We start from the raw sequence: 20,668 nt of genomic DNA, 5'->3' as shown, positions 1-20,668 counted from the left end.
AAATGATATAAGAAAAGAAAACTGATTAAAATGGAAATAACTCCTAGATTGGGTCCCAGATCTGACATTCCTGTACCATGGGAGCTCGGGCCAGTGACAGGACTCCCTGTGCCAGGATCCTCCTCTGTGAGGTAAGATGTTGGAATAGATGGTCTCTGAGGTCTCTCCAGCCCTCAAATCACATCTGTTTTGGTTTCCCTCTCACTTTGTCCTAACGATAACAGAGCAGAGCCCCCAACATGAGCTGGGTTGCATATCACAGTGTGGGCATCTGCCAGGAGGAATGTCACATCCACTGCAGCTTCAGCAGAGCTGTCGCCTTGGGCACCGGCAGCTGCCACTGACACCAGCAGCACAGGGACCCTGAGCCAAAGAGGACAAGTGCAGTTGAGTTGCGATGGCCAAGAATATTGTATCTCAGAGAAAGAACACCAGTGATATCCATGGAGGACCCTAAGAACTATCGAGGAGGAATTTAAGAAAGGGTGGAATTTCTGTACAGCAGTACTGGGGTATTAACTACCTAGAGTTAAACAACAAACCATTCCAAACTTAGTGGCTTGAAGTAACTATCTCACTCACAATTTGGACTGGAAACAGTGGGTGTTTCTTCTGCTTGTGTCACGTGGGCTCAGTCATGCTTAGTGGTGAGCTCAGTGGCTCTGTTCTTGTCTGTCTATTGGACTATGTGCCCTTTCGTCACCCAGTGAGCTAGTCTAGGCTTCTTCACGTAGAACCAGTGACATGGACCCCCAGAACACCGGAACACAAGCCCTGAGGGCAAGCATTTTTCAAGACTCTTCTTGAGGCATGTTTGCCAATGCCGCACTGGCTAAAGTCAGTCACGTGCAAAATCTCAATGACAAATGAAGCTGGTGATCCTGCAGATCAAAGAGGAATTGGAAAGTTTTTTGTAAATTGTCAGCCTCACTTAACCTTTGGGACTCTGTCCAAAGTTTTACATGGAAGTACAAATATAGGGAATTCCTCATGGATCATTTGTTTCTGTAATTCATATTCTTGCTCTTACAAAATACAACACTCTGAAATCATACCTTCAGGCAAATCATTCAATGACACCTTTTAGAAATTTGTAAGTATAAATGTCCTTGAAGACCTTTTGCCTTATTTCCCTCATTACCCTCCTTCCCCCTCCCCTCTGGTCACTGTCAGTTTGTTCTTTATTTCCGTGTATCTGGTTATATTTTGCTTGCTTGTTTGTTTTGTTGATTAGGGTCCACTTATAGGTGAGATCATATGGTATTTGTCTTTCACTGTCTGGCTTATTTCGCTTAGCATAATGCTCTCCAGTTCCATCCATGCTGTTGCAAAGGGTAGGAGCTCCTTCTTTGTTTTGTTGCATAGTATTCCATTGTGTAAATGAATCACAGTTTTTTGATTCACTCATTTACTGACGGGCACTAGGCTGCTTCCAGGACTTGGCTATTGTAAATTGTGCTGCTATGAACATTGGGGTGCACAGGTTCTTTTGAATTGGAGGGTAGAATTGAGGGTGCGAGGTGGGGGTGGGTGGGGTGGGGAAAGTGGTGGTGGGAAAATGGAGACAACTGTACTTGAACAACAAAAAAAAGAATTAAAAAATAAAAACTATAAAAAAAGAAAAAGGAAACTCATAAGTAATCACAGTCAATTAGAATTTTTAAATCTCTGAAATGCATGGCTATGAAATATATAGCACTTCTTGCAATCTGCAATCTGTGCTTGGCAATTAAACTGAGCATTATACCAGTTTCATTCAACAGACACTCAATTTATATTTCTTACCAATTAACTGCACTAGGCACTGTGCTAAGGGTTTAGATTTAAAAGAGACAGGAAGGAGGGAGGGAAAGAGGGAGACAGGGAAGAAATGAACTTGCCTCCTTATATCTGTGGTTCAGTGGGATGTAAATCAGCAACTTTTGCAAGGACTACAGTTCAACAACATCACTTTATTTTCAAAATCAAAGTGAATTTTGCATTTTAAACAACCTCCAATGGATCACTTTTAATTTTCATGGAGTCTGTCTTCTCTGAAGACGGTTTAAAAGTGACTGTCTTCTTTCCATTGTTAAATTGTCACCAAGTCATTTATAATTCTGACAGTGTCCTCAGACTCCTTCTGAGGACATTAATTTCCTTAGGCAGTGGAAAAAAAAACTGAGTCAATTTCCTCTTACACAGAACATCCTTTCGCTTAGATAATACTTCAAAGGGAGCTTCTTCACAATGCAGAGCTCCAGCAGTGCGAAGAGAGACATCAGGGGCCGGTGTCATTGCCCCTAATGTTTTTTTTTCCATTAAAAACCCACAAAGGCTGCTCCTCAACAAGTCTGAAATGAGCAAAGTTCACTTTTGACCTCTGATCTGTTTATCCATTCAAATGTTCTTCTTGGTGGTTCCTCTTTATTTTAACTGCATAAATTATGAGGTTGTTTTTGTTGCTGTTTATGAATAACAACTCATGGTGCTTGTCCCCCTTTAGAAGTTTTTTAAATAGGCTACCTTAAAGACCCTCCTCTCTCCTTCTCCCCATCACACACACCATAGCTTTTAAAATCCATGAGAGATTAATTCTATTGATGAAATTGTAGATAATATGGTAAGAGAAAGATTTTGGTACAGCGTGCCTAAAGAGAGATTCCATCAATTCAGAAGCCAATTAATTTTAGATCAAATAAATTTTACCTAGTTTTGCTAATCAGTTTTAAATTCCTATATTTTTCCAAAGAAGACATACAGATGACCAACAAATACATGAAAAGATACTCAATATCACTAATCCTCAGGGACATGCAAATCAAAACCACAATGAAATATCACCTCACACCAGTTAGGATAGCCATTATATTAAAAAAAAAAGAAGACAAAAATTAGCAAGTGTTGCCAGGGCTGTGGAGAAAAGGGAACACTTGTACACTATTAGTGGAAATCTAAGCTGGTGCAAATCTAAGTTGGTGCAGCCACTGTGGAAAACAGTATGGAGTTTCCTCAAAAAATTAAAAACAGAACTCCAATATGATCCAGCAATTCCATTTCTGGGTTTTTATCTGAAGGAAATTTAAAATACCAGTCAAAAACATATATGTACTGCAGCATTATTTACAATAGCCAAGACACCCTAAATGTCCATAAATGGATAAATGAAAAAAGAAAATGTGTGTGTGCGTGTGATTATTATTAACCACAAAAAAAGAAAATATTGCCATTTGTGAGAACATGGATGGACCATGAGGGTATTGTGCTAAGTGAAATAGCCAGACAGAGAAAGACAAATATCACATAATCTCACTTTACTTAGAATCTAAACAAACAAACAAACAAACAAAACGCAAACTCATCAATACAGAGAAAAGATTTGTGGTTGCCAGAGGCACAGGTTGGGGGATGGGGAAAATGGATGAAGCAGATCAAAGACACAAACTCTAGGTTATAAAATGAATGTCATGAGATGCAATAGATAACATGGTGACCATAGTGAATAATGTGGTGTTATATATTTCAAAGTTATTAAGAGAGGCAGGTTAAAAGTTCTATTTAAAAGAAAAAAATGTGTAATTCTGTGGTAACAGATGTTAACAAGACTTACTGTGGTGATCATTTTGTATTATGTACAAATATTGACTCATTATATTGTACACCTAAAACTAATATGTTATATGTCAATAATAGCTCAATAAAAATATGTTTCTTAGATCCTCACAGAAAACAAAAACCAATGAGAAATTTTTAAAAATGGAAAGATAAATTTTCTGCCCATTTTAAAAGAATAAATCGGGGCAGTAATAAGAAGCCCCAATAAATTTCTGACAAAATTCTGAAAGTTGTAGATATTAACCTTTGACTCCTACCTTGAGAAACTTGAAAGAAAAACAGTGCCCACTGACCACTGGGATGTGCTAAAATGAAACCCCATGTTACAGAGTGCAAAGTAGGGGAGCTATATTTTGTCTACTGATTGGAGAGTGTCCAAGGAAACTGACCTACAAAATATGATTGTGATTGAATTATAAGTGATTTAGAATCCCAGGGTGTATTGATCCGTGAACTTAGATTTGTAAAGGAATTACATCCTTAGGATATATGAATGAAATATAAGTGATTTGGAACCACAGGATGGATTGCTGTGTACTGAATCATTATGATTTCAAATCCATGTTTTAAAAGATTATTTTGGATAAAGTTGGCTGGGGTTTGAACTTGTTTTGATGGGATTCTTTAGAAATTGGAACTTTAGGACTTTCATATTCAACTCTCATACGTGCAATGAAGACATTATACCATTGACCCCTCAGTACCTGCAGTGTTGGCCATCATGTGATGAACTTTTAAACTATAAAAACCAAGAGGTCTGAACAGCAACTTGAAAGAGTTTGGTCTAGGCAAGGCTACTCCTTACTGACTTAAATAGCTCTCCCAAGATCTTGAGATGTCTGTGCCTGCCATGGCCAAGCTGCTCTTGGTGGGCAGTGGTATTAAACCGTAAGGCAGTCTCAGGAAGAGAAGGGACATCTGTTCTTGTCTTGATGCATCTACCCCTCACAGGCAGTGGCCAAGCTCTACAATGGTGCCTGGAGTAAGAACCATCAGAGCATCCCACCTTGCCTGTCAACACTGCTGCCGTCTTCCGCTGGCTGATCGCCCCAGCAGGGGGGGACCTGAGCCAGCAACTGAGAGTCAGTAGGACAGACTCTCCTGAGAACCAACCTTTCTCCTGGTAGAAAGGTTCACCTCAACTAAGTCTGGACTTTCTTCCTTCCATCTCCCCTTTGCCTGCAACCTCAGTATAATTATTCTAACATTGGTTCTTAGTATATTATTCCTTTATTGGCTTATTAAAAGACATTATCCTGGCTGGTGAAATATTATTATGAACTATAATTCCCACAGTGAAGCTGTGTTAAATAAATTATGGGCAAACACAATCTCAGTCTCTGAGCTTAATGTTGCCATGAACAAAACAGTATGTAACTGAGCTGCAACAGCTTCACCACAAAGCCGGCTGTGCAGTTCTCCACACCGTCTCCAGGTGGACTATACAAACTCCTGCATCTTTGAACAGTCCACAGATATGAGAAGAAAGGCAAGGAGTTTGTCTGTGGGCTCTTCCTCTCTGATCTCTCTTTGGTAAAAGTCCATTGATTAAGCAGTAAATCCTCCAAACCCTGGATCATTACCTGGCCCCTCCAGCACCAAGGGGGAAGGCAGAGCCTCTGAGCTCCCTTGTTGGTGGGTGTTGTATGAGGGGACCCTGAAATATACGCCAGCAGAAGCGACAGCAGACAGGCTCTCACCCTCTAGAGCCAGTGTGAAGGGACAGTCAGGCAGCTCTGGCTGGGAACCTGAGGCCCAGGGCGACGGGCTCAGCTGACCTGGAACAGTGAATCTGAAAGGTCTGGCAGCACTGCAGGCCATTATGCAGCCACAGCATCTCTATGTGGCCATAACTTTTCTGTGAAACCCATGTTTTTTTCTATGTCTGCCCAAGACCATCTTCTAAAAGGTGCAAAATCTTTCATGTACTATTCAGAAATTAATGTAATAGTTATTGTCCAAGGATGATGGACTTTGAGACTGGGTACAATTGTTATGGAAAATACATTCATTAGAATATTTCATGTAAATTTAGTTTTGTTTTTTTTTCACTTAAACTTGTAAACAACTTCACTAACAGGAGATTAAATGTACTTAACCAATCTTGTGGGAATTCACCATCAACCATGATTGCTGTGACTCTGTGATCGCATCCCCTCGTTAAGAACGTACCTGAAATCTCTCTCCCAGAAAATATGTTAGTTTCATGTAAGTGAAAACTAATAATATGGTGAGAGATGCTCTCAAATTAAATTGGAGTAAATAAAGGAGGAATCAAATGCCATGCATAGTGTACCCAGACCCCTGTGCAGGATGTGCAGGATATGGGTCCCCACACACAAAAGAGAAAGATAACAAATGGTAATGAAATTACAGATGGTTTCACCAAATCCCTTATTATATTTTTCCATTCTTTCCTAACTTTCTACATAATTACTTTCTAATCAAAAATTTTTAATTAAAATGAACCTAAAATACCTTAAATTGAGAGCTATGATAGGCAGTCAAAACCAAAATGTTTAATAATTTATTAAGCCGAAATCTAATCACTTACATCCTGTTAGAATATTGTGTGGACAGAAAAGTTTAATGAGCTCAGAGGAGTAACTCTCACAATACAGAGACCAAATAGAGAGAGTTTGTTGAAAACACAGAGTCATTCCATCAATCCAATAGAGTAGGTCTGGGTGAGATTAGAAATTTGTATTTTATCAAGCTTCCTGGTGATTTTAATGCAGCTGGTGAGGGCCATCTGTTGATAAATACTAGCCAAAAGAAAAGTCCAAAGCATCAAAATTTCACAGAAACTCTCACACACCACCCCAAACAGTGCAGCTCTGTCCCTAAGAATGTCAGTCCTCTGGCCCCAGGGCAGGTCCTCCAGTGGCCCACCATACTCCTCTGGTTCTGATCGATTCTCATTCAGCAAACATTTTTGATGGGCTTTCTTTGTGGTTTGCCTAAGGGGAGAAAATGGGCTGCTCTGTCCATCGTTGCATTTGAGGTTGTTAGAAAGTCTGTCTCATTGTGAACAATAAATTGGCACTCAGTTTATACATCAGTCTTTCTAGGCCCAGTTAATGTGAGTCTATTCCTGAAACTTGGGTCCATTTTCAGATAATTGACAAAACTGGACATGTGAGTTCTCAAAGCCGACTCTCTTCAGTGAGGAGTCGTGAGCCCCATTTCCACAATAGTGGATGTTTGTTATTTTTGCCCGCCTGGCATCCTTTTCCATTTTTCTGTTACAGCATCTTGACTTTCTCCTGGGAATCACCCCTCTTCTGCTCTCAGATTCCTTCCAAATCTGAACACATCTATCCATTTAAACTCAATCTTAGAATTTTTGTTAGAACAAAACTATGCTTCAGAAATAAAGCTTAGATCTTTTGGTGGGCATCATGGAGCCACAAGAAAAAAAGTGGGCCTGAGAACAAAGCCATCACAGACAAAAAAAAAAAAAAAAAGAATCAAGAGTTAGAGACAAAATTAAAAAGAGAGAAAGGAAAAAGAAGAAAGCTCTCTATGATATCATTGCTTGAATACTGGCTACAGATGCTCATATCTGCAGCCTTCGTCTTACATGAGCCAACCAATTTCCTTTCTTATTTGAGCCAGTTTGAATTAGATTTCTTTCATCTAATAAAGAAAGAGTATTAAATATACAACACCTCTCTATCTGTACATACAGAGCATCCCTTCCGTTCAAGAGCAACAGTTGGGTCCAAAGATCTACCATTGTTCTAGGCAACATTTAGAAACTCCATCCTCACAGGAAGTGGAGACTAACTGGACATTAACTGTGTATCAAATCTTCGCTTGAGAATAAGGTGAACCTAATAATTGTCACTAGAAAACAGTGACACCGGCTTTTCTTTCCCAAAGACCACTCACATGTTTCAGCATGGTATAAGAACAAAAACATGAGATGCTTTACAAATCTTTAGATCTTGCTTTATGCCACAAGAATCTTTCCATGCTTACAACTTAGGAACATTTCTCTAACTGTAAGAGGAAGACCCGCCCCCCTGCCTTCAGTGCCCCAAGTAGAGAAGGATATCGTCACAGTCAATCAGTCATCTCAGTTATGAACATCATCACAGCCAGTCAGTCACCTCTGTTGTCGGAAGCAGGAGGGGAGGTTTCCTGTTCACGGGAAAAGCAATGGTCACATTAACTTCACAGACTTGAACTGCAGATAAAATTCTTTTTTTCCTGCCCTTTCAACATTACTTGGCAATCTTCACTGCTTATATACATAAAATCATTAAAAGGAAAAAAAATTTTATCAGAAGATTTCTGAGAAATGAAGGAAAACATTTTTTTCCAGAAAAAGTATGCACAAACAAGAACCCTTCAATGTGTTAAATAGACTTCTGATTCTCTTACATAATGGCTCCTACAGACAGGGTGGAACAGGGCTGCAGCCTGTCATGGTACCAGTCATACAAAACATACACACTTAGGAACAACTCAGCCTCATGAAATAATTAAACATGGCATAATGTTTACACTCAAAATCTCCCTGTTACAAAAAGAGACCTGACTAGCAAGAGTTAACAGCTCATCAAAAAGAATGGATCTTCAGAAGTGACAGCTCACTGCTGTCCTGCTTCTCTCTAAAGGCTATAAAGCATGTACACTCCACTCCACATTGGAAAAGACTTGACTCTGCAAAACAGTAAAATCAGCACCAAATCCTTGGAGCCGAAGAAGAAAGCATTCACATTAGATTTGATACTGAGCATATGTCTAACATCAGAAGGGGAACCTACTTGTATACCAACGAATAAATTTAGCCTCAGGATGTAGCTTGCAAAACTAGTATCCAAGTTACCTCATAATGTTTTATTTTGGTAAAAAATAAAATTAAAATATTTGTTTTAATTTTATAAAAACCACACAATAGCGTTCTGTACTTTCTCAGAGTCCCTCTTCCTCCTGTCTCTCTTGGCGAGCACCTCTTCCAATTCCTTGGGATTTTTCCCAAGTCCAGCAAGTGTCCCTCACTTTCAGACTTGGGAAAAATAACATTTTGTGGTGTGGTGCCCAACTCCAAGCAACCACTGAAGAGCCAACAGTATGTGGAGTTAGCTTCCCAGGGGGTAAACCTTCACCAACAAGAAATGATGTAAGAGGCAGCTAGGAAACTAAGTTCCTCTTTCTTTTTCCCTGCCATAAACTACCACAACGTGTAGTTCCTCCCTGCAACATTTCTGGAAAAATCCCAAATGCCAAGTAAGCATGCACACGGAGTGACATAGTGGGTCACACCCCAGCTCCTTGCTAAACAGTAACTAGTGTGGTAATACATAGCATTACACTTTATCACATGGCGTTTACTCTGGACTTGTTAACCTTCACACTCTGGGGTAGGACATCCCAAATAAACTGACAGCACTCTAAGCATTGCCTTGGGCTCTGCTTTCTAGAAGATGCAAGAGAAGGCATGTTGAAGCTACTTTGTTGACAACAGTGAAATCTCTTTGCTCACTATCACTAATAATTTTATTAATAAAATAATTTCCCTTCAAGTATTAAGTGATATGGGTTTGATTTTGCTTTGTCCTTTGATCTGGAGATAACAGATAAAGCATTGCTTATTTATATAGGGTCTTTCAAAATACCCCTTTATATTGCTATTACCAATCAGTGCAGGGAATACACTTACATACTTGTACTTCAGTATATAGTGCTCCATAACTCACCACCCAAAATGAAATGACTTAATGCAAAGATATGGAGGCTTGTCTGCATGGTTCCCATCCTGGTGGCACCAGTTGGGGTCACTCACTTGGCCAAATGCAGCTGGTAGTTGCCGTAGGGTAAATGGAGTCAGTCAGGCTCCCTCACAGAGATGCCTGGGCAACTAAGATAAGCAGCATCCTCACAGCCTTCAGACTGGGCCCAATAAGCAGTATTCCCACAACACTGAGTGGGCTCACATGAGCAGAATCACACTCTGTTATACAATATCTTAGCACCCTGCAGGCTTCGTGTGCATGCAGGATTTAAGGGAGTTCGGACTCCCTGCTGCTGCGACCCACAACTTGTGGCGTGTGTGGATCGCCCACCGTAGGTAAAGGCCTGTCAGACATCCTGACAACTCTGTGAATATTCTTGCATCTTCCCAAATTCTGTGTGGACCTGCCCAGCCTTGAACAATCACAACACTGTCGGGCTGGACTAAAAGGTCCTAAAAAGCCTCACTCAAAAATCTGTGTCTCGCTGCTCTTTCTGACAGTGGCTTGCTCTCCCTGAGGCAAGCTGAAACTTCCTTACAGCCCTGTAGACTCAGGACAGTCTGCCCCTCACGGGGAGGCTGTATTCCAAGAGGGAGGAGGCGAAAGCCACCAGTCCTCTAGAGGCCTGGGCTCAAAGCCCCTGAATTTACTTTCTTTGAATTTTATTGCTCAAAGTAAGTCACAAAAGCAGCTTGACTCAAGGAGCAGGACACAGACCCTACCTCTTCACGTGATGAACGGCACTGTGTGCAGAAAGAGGGAAGTACGTGTGGCTGCCATCTTTGGAGACTACTTACTGTGGTGATTTCCAGAGTTATCTGCAGATGAGAATCATCTGGAGACCTTTTAACATGACAAGAGCAGAGGCCACGCCCTACACAATGAATTCACAACGGGACTTGGGGGCAGAGAACATAGGCATTTGCTTCTGTCTTTGCAAGCTCCCTCAGGTGATTCCAATGTGCACACAAGTTTAGAAACCCTTGATCTACCACAGCTCAGGAAAAGAGAGGTTTTGAAAAGCTGAAGGCTCCAACCAGCAGTGTCTCAGTTATACTTGGTTACATATCATTTCACAGTATTCTCAGTGGCTTGTCTTGAAACCCACTGCGGGTTTAAAATTTAAGTGAAACACTAATCACTTCAAAGCATAATAAAGCTGCCATGATAAGCCAGCCTAGAATGCCTTCCAGGGCGACCAACTTTCCAGGTTGCCTGGGACAGAGCAGTGTCCTGGGACACAAGACTTCCAGTGCTAACACCATGTCGGTTGAGCCAAAATGCACAGTTGGTCACCCTAGCATTGTCTTATCTCCCTCTGCCAGATCAGCCATGTTCTAGGGGTGTCCAACCCACAACCTGCCAGGATGGCTATGAATGTGGCCCAACCCAAAATCATAAATTTACTGACAAGCTTTTTTGGTTGTTGTTCATCAGTTTTTATTACTGTTTGTGTATTTAATGTGTGGCTCAAGATGACTCTTCTTATAGTGTAGCTCAGAGATGCCAAAAGTTTGGACACCCTTGATAGCGGGCGTTATTTCTGTAACACGGTTTCATTGTTATGACCTGAGTTTCCTTAAAATTAATGACCTACGACAGTGTTGTCTAAAGTGTGTTCCACGGACCTGACCCATTAGCATCACCTGGACATTTGTTAGAAATGGAAATCCTGGGAAATCCTGACCCTGAGTCAGAATCTCTGGGAACAGGGCCTAGGAATCTGTGTATTGAAAAGCACGAATTTAAGAAGCACTGGTTTGGCCTGGCCATGTTCCATCTTCATTTAGCTGTACATAAGACAAATCAGGTTTCTAATTTGCAATCAAGGTAGAAAAAAAATATAGGAGGAACATTCAATCAACACTAATTGGCCAGAGATGCCTTGACAAAAAGCAGCCAGCATCTTCAGACACATACATGAGAATCATCATTTTTGGTTTAGCTGTGGTCAGTCATTTCTTTGAGAAGCTGTATAAAAAGGTTTACATCCACAACAGAGTCTGGAGTCAGGAGTCAGGAGTGTGCTGAGCACAGCTGCCTGCAATGGGCAGGGCCTGGCTCTTCCAGAACACAGCAAAGCTGTCGATAAAAATCAGGTGGTGAATTTTCCTACCACCTCAAAGGAAGAAAGAATCTCTGCCTCAAAGTTAAGTAGAAAATCAAGATGCGTCTGGGACTGGATACTTGGCTTTCAATCTGAAGTTACAGTAAGAGTCATTGAGGTTTTAGTAATTTAGAAATCATACTCTGTTGAACTAGCTCGGGCTGAAGTTCACCTAGATGTAAGGGTGAGTTCGCCGAGCAAATTAATACCATAAATATTTAACCACCTTAAAAAGAAAACAGGTTTTTTTAAGGACTTACCTGTTTATATTAAACTGGTGTTAATAATTACATGAGTCTTATCCATATATGAAAGAAGAAACGCTCATGCAAAATACTCTGTTGGTACTATTACTGCATGGATTCAAAGTAAAATAAAGCTATTTCTTAAAACACACACCCTGTAATTTAGAATTTTTACTGATTCAGACTAGTCTCCCTGCATACAGAATAAAATTTTAGGAGGATTTCTTTACCAGTCAGTTAGCATGTAGCTTCATCCCTAATACACTGCCACAAATGGGGTTTTTAAAGGCCTTCCCCCAACTCACCTTTGATAAATGATGGCTTTTATTTCTCATGTGTTTCACACACTTCATATTTAAATTCAAAGAGAAGAATCAGTTAACCAATTTTTCCCCTGCCTAAGATAATACAAGTAACAGAAGTTACTGTGGAAGGAACTGCCATGATTGCAATCTGCCTGCTGCTGCACTGCAGGGCTGGCCGGTGTGAGCTGCCCGCCCCCACGTTCTGTGGACAGCACAAGTGCCTTTCACAACAGTGTCTCCCACAAAAATAAAAAAATACAGGATTGAATTGGAAAAGCTCATGTTTTCAGCAACAAATTCAGTTCCTCATATTATAATCACATGACAAGTAAGTCTGTAAGCTTTACTTTCCCTAAAAAATTTTTAAAATAAAAATATACACTCCTTATGTAAATAACTGTAAGTAGATTTTAATCACTGATGTTTTCTATGTCCAAAGACTTCTAAGTATTTCTTAAATGACCAACTGCTTTTAAAACATCTCTGAGAAAGTATAAATAAGTCATTCAGATAAGCCTCATTTTTAAGGAGGCTTAAATGACTTCTATATTCTTTCCCCATTCGAGAGAAACAACCAGCAATACTAATGAACAAACAAACACTGTGAAACTGAGGGATGGAAAGATTCTTCTGCCACTCCCTCCACTTCCCCATTGTACCAGCTTCTCTCTCTCTAAGCCCTTCCCTCTGGAGAGTTGTCCTGCCCCTCACCTGGGCTTTGATTTGAGGCCAGTACCAAGGTGGAGTCCTGGAGGTCAGAATAGTTGTGCAAAGCCATCTGCATGGAATGAGTTGTCAATTTAAGTCAACAGAGAGCAAGGGTCCTGGTAGGGAAGCTAAACTTGGCCATCAAATCCAAGGGGGTAAACTCAGAATCAAAACTAAACCCCAGCCCCACCAGGGTGGCGAACTAGACTGACCTCTGAATCAGAACAATGGAAGAAGGGCAATGGAAGAGGATGGAAGACAGATCATGGCAGTGGCCCACGTAAGACAGTTTGCTTATTTAAAAGTTTCTGCTCAATGGAATTATAGGTTTCATTCATAAAACAAGAATAGTGAATGTTACCTATTTCATAAAGCTGTTATGAAAATGACAGGAAATAATTTGAAGTGTATGTGTAAACACAAGAGGCCATACTACTATGTTCCTTGGGTGGGGAGGGCCCACAACAGAAGTGATATGTACATTGTAATTGTCTGTTTATTTATGTCTCCCTAACTAGACTATGATTTCCTTGAAAGCAGTGACTATGTCTTAGTCATCACACTGTCTCTATTTAGATACATAGTAAGACATTCAATCACTGTTTATGAAATGTTGAACACATTAATTCTGAATCTTCACTGTTATTCAGACTCCTGGCTAGCCATGAATTATGTGAAATAATGTGAAAAACGAAACAGCAAATGCCCATGTGCACAGCAATAGTTCCCCATCTGTCAAAAATGACTACTACCTAGCACAAGAACACTGGCTCCTCTAGGTAAGGGGCCTAGAGTCTCAGAGTCAGAAGCATTCCTCAAAGCCAGTCAACAAAAGGAGGAAATGGCAAGCAAATGCCTTGGAAAATAATCACAACTAAATTTTACTGTGTCCCTATCATTTGTCAGGCACTGTGCTAAGAAGCTTCATATTATCTTATTTAAAACTCACAACAAGCCCTGGCTGGTGTGGCTCAGTCAGTTGGAGTGACATCCCATAACTGAAAGATCGCAGGTTCGATTCCCTGTCAGGGCACATGCCTAGGCTGCAGGTTCAGTCCCTGGTGTGAGCGTGTACGGGAAGCAACCAATCAATGTTTCTCACACCGATGTTTCTTTCTCTCCCTCCCTCCATCCCTTCCTCTCTCTCTTTAAAAGCAATGAAAATAAAGTCCTTTGGTAAGGACAAAAAAAAAATCAAACTCAACAATATAAGCAGGTTTTGTTATTATCCACATTTACAGATGAAGAAATTGAGTCTCCTACAGAGTTTAAGTGACCTCACCAAGCTGTATGTGGTAGAGCTAGAACTGAACTCTAGGTCTATATTCTTAAGTAACATTGTACCCAGCTGTCTGAGAAAAAAAGAGGTCCTCATACATTTACCATTAGTGAGAATAGGATGGTCTCATTTTCATCATCTTAATGCCAAATGGAAAAAGAATTCTTCCTCCTCTCTTCCTCTCTTCCTTCCGCAATCCCTGTACACATAGCATAAGCCAGTCACTGTGCTGGTACTAGAGATATACCAGAGTAAAGGGGCAGCCATTTGAGGGGAGGAGAGAGACACAGGTGAAGAGAAGTGAACTGCAATAAGAGAGTGGTAGCTGGGGAGTGAGATGTCAGAAGGATGATGGCATGCAGTGACAAGAAAGAACCTTGTCTGGCACAATGCAGGAGGGCAGGGCCAGCCCCTCAGGCAGGGCATGAGGAGTATATTGTGAAGGCGAGTACTGCAGAGGAGGCCTGGCGGGGTGACGAGATGGGACACCTGGCATCAGAAAGGCCTCAGCAACCATTTCCCAAATAAGATGTCACAACGGACAGCACAGCCTGAGGCTTTGTGGGGCTGGAGTTTGATAGAAATGTTGTGATCCACCCCAAGCTAGTTACCTGACAATGATCAAATAGGTTTGTTGGGGAAAAGTCTCATTAATATAACGAGAATGATTTGTGCGACATCAGTGTAACCTGGAAGTCAAGGAGAGTGGACTGGAATGCATGGGCATGTCCAATGGTGATTTCACTGTACTAATCAGTGGGGGTGGTATGCTCAATTGAGTGAGCATGTGTACTATGTGGCTATCACACTCAAAATGACTGAGCAAATACAGCAATGAATCTGTGTCAGATTTTGCATGAAGCCTGAACATTCCTCCATGGAAACTATTTGGATAATTCAGAAGGCTGCAACTATGGGCAACCAGTGATTGGCAACTTCATCATGACAACGCACCTACTCATGCATCACGTCTTGTACAGAGATTTTTGATGAAACATCAAATCACCCAGGTAACTCAGCCCCACTACAGCCCAGATTTGGTGCCCTGTGACTTCTTTTCACAAAACTAAAATCACCTTTGAAAGGGAAGAGATTTCAGAGCATCAGTGAGATTCAGGAAAATACAACAGGGAAGCTGATGGAGATTGGGAGAACTGTGTGAGGTGCCTACTTGGAAGGGGACTGAGGCATCATTGTCCCATGTACAGTGTTTCCTGTATCTTGTATCTTCTTCAGTAAATGACTCCTTTTCTTCATAAGGGGTTGGATATCTTCCAGACAGATCTCGTATGCCTGCAATTCACTGGCCTTTAAACCCAGCTTATGGCTCTCTTGTATCAACTGCCTTGGATCCTTTCATTCAGCCTCTTGGTCCTCTGTTCTTTCTGATTTCACTCTGTTCCAGCCCCAAGGCCTGCTGCATTCTCTGCAACTTCCTGATCTAGCTCATCTTCCTTCTCTGACATGCAGGACTCTTCTGGCCACTCTGCATCCCACTCACTAGTCCTTGCCATTCCTGGCTTCTGTGAACAGTAATGGGTGCCCACATGGGACACTGGCCACAAGACCCCTGGTCACATCCTGCTAATGGGCTGGCACCACCACTAGACCTACTTCAGCCTCAGGAGGGATTGGGAACTGCACAGCTGCACCTGCAGACACTGGCAAGGCCCAGACACGAGGACACCTCCTCCAGGTCCCCTCTGTTTCTTCATATCTATATTGTTTATGTAGGCTTCTGAAATCTAGTTAACCAATATTTGTTGATAAGCTATTCCACTTATACTCTTCTGGAAATAAAAGAGACAAATAATAATTTTCTGTCCCAAAAGAATTCATAAGCTGACAAGGATAACTAAATGGAGGAACTTGCATTATACCCTCTGCATACAGTCTCAGAGTTCCCACATTTACATCTCTTGCCCCAAATTTTCCCTCAAGCTTCAGAACCACACACAGCTCCCTACCTGACATTTTTACTTGGCTGTCAATAGCATTTAAAAAATTAATATATCTAAATTATGATGTTCTTCCCTTCCTGTTCTTCCTCTTCTCTGTAATAGCCTCAATGTCCTCAGAGTCCATTTATAGACCCCTAAATATAATCCATCAGTGAGTCCTGTCCATTCTACCTTCAAAATGTATCCTGAATCCATCCACCTCTCTCCAAGTCCATTCTTACCACCCCGATCCACCACTGGGCTACGGCAGGCCCACAGAGCCCTTGTGCATATTTGAGAAAAGGTGCCCTTCCTCCGGGCCTTCACAGCCTGGCACCAGGATGTTTGCTGACAAACAGAGCATGGGATGGATTTCACCTTCCATTTGACCTCCGGGCTGGCGCCCTGTGCAGTAAATAACCTGCAGAAACACAGTCACACCCCTGCCGCCATCTTTCATCTACTGCTGCAGTGAGCCTGTAAGTGCCCCCCCTATAGTCTATCCTCCACATGGTATCCAGAGTGGCCTTTTAAAGTCGTAAACCCAATCGCTTCACTTCCCTGCTTAAAACTCTTGATTATTACCTTGACCCACAAGGTCCCAACACATCTGGTCCCAGTCTACCTCTCTGACCTGCTGGCCCACCCTTGCTCTGACCACCTTTCTCTCCCTTAGAAGTATAAAACATCCAGTTCCCTTCCCTCTGATTGAGGTGTCTGCTTTCCTGCCCTCCAGCTTGAGCAATAGTACATAGAACAGGATTAGTGCTATTTCATTATTTACCAGTTATTTTTAATGTAATAAACATTTCTGGCCCTACTAGCCAAAACACAGCTGGGACTTCACCATTGACTTGCCCCTAACCATATGGGCTCTCCTGCCTGTCCCCATCTAAGGTAACCGTAAGTATAAATTTCAGTTCTCATTCCCTTGATTTCCTACTTCTACATGTAATCCTACATAATTTGGGGGTGGTTATTTCCATAGTCTTTAATATTATAAAAGTAATCATGCTATGTATTCTTATAGACAATTTTCACTTAATATTATATTGCTAAAATCCAATTATACTATGCGTCACTTACTTTATTCATTTTGATTGCTATATAATATTTCTCAGTGTGACAATATGGCATTGAGTTCAGTGTGAATGGGCATTGGAGTTCTTTCTAGGTTTTCACTATTGGGAGCCAGTTATGAATATTTATGTGCATGTCTCCTGCTGAACATGTGCACGAATTTCTATTGGCATAAATCTAGAATGAAGTTGAACTGTTGGGTCACAGGCGCACAAATGTTCAGATTAGGATATAATGACAAAGTGTTTTCCAAAGTCATCATACCAGGTCACGCTCCCACCAACAACGTGGGAAGGTGCAGTGAATCCACATCCTCTTAACCACTTGAAATTGTCAAACTTTTTAAATTCAGGGCCAGTCGAATGGGTGAAAAAGGATATCTCAGTGTGGCCTGATCTGTATTTCCATAATTACTAAAGATAATTAGTACTACTTAGTATGTTCACTAGCTGTTTGCATCCTCTCCTCAGTGCTTCAAGGTCTCAACCTGAATGTCACCAACACAAAGACAACTTCTCTGACCCTCACCATGTGAAGGTCGCCACTCTCTAGCGTGCTACTCTGTTTTCTTGGTGGCATCGACTACTACCTGAAATTACCGAGTTTGTTTGCTGATATATGAGCTGTCTCCTTCAACTAAAATACAAGTTCAAACATCTTTGTTGCCTCATTCCCTCCTCCATTACCAGTGCCTAGAACCGTGCCGAGCGCAGAGTGGAGGGATGAATATATGAGGACAGAGATATATAACAGACTAAGGCTTACGTTCCAGAATCTGAGTTTCAGTCTCAGCTCCCCCACTTACTAGCTGTGTTATCACAAACAAATTCCTTCAATCATCTGTTCCTGAATTGTCCCGTGTGTAAAACAAGTGATAATAATATTCCTTATTTCATGGGGTTGTTATGAGTTTTAAATAAGTTAATACTTACAAAGTTCTTAGAACAACATCAAAAAGTGCTAAGTAGATGTCAGTTGTTATTATTAATGTGTAATGTTTGTTATTTACTCCATGGCCTGGGAGCACAAGCACTAAACCAGCCTGGATACAATGAACATCCCCCCCCTCCCACAGGCTCTACACCCCTCCTCATAAGCCCACAACCTAGAGAAAAGTAGAGGGGCACTTGGAGAAAAGTTTGGAGGGTAGTTTACTTGCAAGAAAATGGTCTGGTCATCCCACATGAAAAAAAAGTTAAATAACAGCATAGAGCAGGTGCTCAACAACACGGGATGACCAAATGATTCATAAACCATCAATCCAGGCATCTTGTAACACTAGCCTTGTATTAACATTGCACACAAAGTCCAGACATTCTCCCCTCTCTCCCTGTATTCGGATTCCTATTTTCAGACAGGAAAGAGAAGTTAGAATGGCGAAAGGCAAAGAAATACCAGCAGGCTGGTTAAGGAACAGAGAACTGAGACAGGGAGCAAGGGTGGAAGGTGGGGAAGGGGGAAGATGGGAATTTCAGATCACACTGTGGCACTGGCCTCTGGGGTGGAACATTGAAACACTGAAGATAAGAACGTAAGGGAGTCCCTCCATCAACTGCCCACCCAGAGAATTTTTCTTTTCAAGGTATGAATAGGGACAGGGGAAAAATAATCCAGAAAGAGGGGTGAAGAAGGGAGTAGAGGCCCAAGGAGACGATGGGGGAAGGGGAAGCCCAAGGCAAACTTCACTTCTCCATTTGCCCCGGGGGAGGATGGTCCCATTAAATCCACGGCCCCAGCCAATGTCACCTTAGCAGGGCGAGCTTACCTTGTTCTGCGACCTGGAGCCCCGCTCCATTTGGAGCCCTCCTTGCCCCAAAGTGGGAAATGCGGCCTTGGTTAAATGCACCAGGAAGCAAAGGCGAAGTGAGACTCCACTGAGAATTCCAGCAGGTTCACTGGGAGAAACTGTTTCCATTTGAGAAGAATCAAGAGTCCTGGCCAAAGACCAGCTGCCTCTCCGGGTGTCAAATTCCGTGACAGCTCTAAGCCCCGGAGAATGCGTGGCCCTCCGTGCCCGCCCCCCCACCCCTCCTCCGGAGCTGCCAGAGTCCCTGGGAGGGGTTCGGGCGGGGGACACCGCGGGGCTGCCCACTGGTGGCTGGCTGGTTGGGGTCCACCTTTGAAGAATCCTACTCCTACTTGCCGGTCCCTGCTTCAGCACCGAAGATACAAAATACTGAACCTGGTGATAGGATGCTCTGCCAGGACTGGAGACTCCCTCCTTCTCCAGTCCTTGGCCAGGGACAAGCCTGGCTGGCGGGGGCGAGAATACACAGGGTATTGCAGAACTAGAGGCTACCGAGGGGTGTGCATGCGCCCAAAATATCCCTCTCTCTCTCTTTCTCTCTCTCTCTCTCACACACACACACACACACACACACACACCCCGTTTCCCCTTGATCGACCCTCCAGAGGAAAGTAATTGTCCTTAAGCAGCATAAAGCAGCACGGGGGTGAGGGGGGGGGGTCGCCGGGGGGGGGGGGGGGGCTGTACCGTAACATGAAAGCCAACATTACTCCCAAGACCAAATTTGGGGATGATTTTAATTTTAAGGGTTGGATTTAAGCCCCTTAAAAAAAAAAGACATGGAACAAATTCTCGTGTGTGTGTGTGTGTGTGTGTGTGTGTGTGTGTAAGGCTGAATTTCAAGAGTTAACCAGAGCTTCAAGTAAAGGGAGGGAGGGATAGAAATCACAGATGGTTGTTTTCCCTGTACAAGGTTAGTAACATGTCTTCATTTCCATGCTCAGGGTGTTCCATCGCCGTCCTCCGCAGCCCCACGGAGCCCCGAGGTATCTCGGGGGTTAACACCGTCTGCCCTCCCCCTGCACTGGCATCCCCGGCCCCGAACGCGCCAGAGGCAGGCGGAGGGAGAGCCGGGAATCTCCACCCGCCCGCTCCCTCCTTCCCTCCCTCCTGCGCGGAGCTTCCCGCCTCGTTCTATTTATAGCTCCACTGCCAGCTGCTGCAGGGAACTCACCAGCCAAGCTGAGCATTCCCAGCTCCTAGAGCCTTCCAGAAACAGGGGATGTTCATAAATTCTGAGAATGGCAGAAATGTCTCTAGCCTTCTGGATTTTGATTGCTACTGTTCACTGTTTCATATGTTCCATTTCTGAGTTTAAAAAAGAGAGAATGAGCCAAGAGGATTTTGAGGCAGGTGAATTTCAGGCAGACAGTTTGTCAAGCTGGGGATCTTTTGTTACCAGATTGGGGTGGGGGAGAGACAGTCCTCCATGGATTTCCAGGCTTCAGGCTCATTTCATATTTTCTGTAACACTCAGCCTGTCTGGGTTTTTGTCTGTCAGTTATGTGGTCAATGAGGCATGCAGCCATGTCAAGAGCAATGCAAAAATCACACCCTCTGCCATCTGACTGCTTCCTTACTGGGGTGGTGGGGCCGTGTCTCAGGACTGTCTGCCAGCATAATACACATATCGGGGTGGTCTCTGTGTCAACCCCACACCACCAACCCCTTACAAACAGCAACAGAAAGGTTATTCATGATGTCACATATGGGTTTCCCAGCCCCAGGGGTCCTGGTGACACAGGAGAAAACAACACCTGCTCCAACTCTCACATTCAGGATGAAATGAACCCTACTGCACTAGTCTAGAAGGCCCTAAACTGATATCTGGCTCCCAAGCCCCTCCCTTCAGGTCCTCC

The 20,668-nt window shown here is 42.6% G+C and overlaps 1 long non-coding RNA gene across 1 annotated transcript in view; it reads right to left on the bottom strand.

Moving 5' to 3' along the window:
• The window catches only part of LOC118499513, a 112,968-nt gene extending 93,615 nt beyond the window's left edge, over positions 1 to 19,353 (bottom strand). The window contains exon 1 of the long non-coding RNA XR_004902011.1: positions 18,768 to 19,353. This is a non-coding gene — a long non-coding RNA (uncharacterized LOC118499513). The remainder of the gene's footprint in view (positions 1 to 18,767) is intronic.
• Between the last annotated feature and the right edge of the window lie 1,315 nt (positions 19,354 to 20,668).

Source organism: Phyllostomus discolor, chromosome 3 (assembly GCF_004126475.2).
Source record: "Phyllostomus discolor isolate MPI-MPIP mPhyDis1 chromosome 3, mPhyDis1.pri.v3, whole genome shotgun sequence".
Taxonomy (NCBI): Eukaryota; Metazoa; Chordata; class Mammalia; order Chiroptera; family Phyllostomidae; genus Phyllostomus; species Phyllostomus discolor.
Note: the sequence above shows the minus strand (reverse complement) of the source record. Positions and strands in the feature narration are given on the sequence as shown.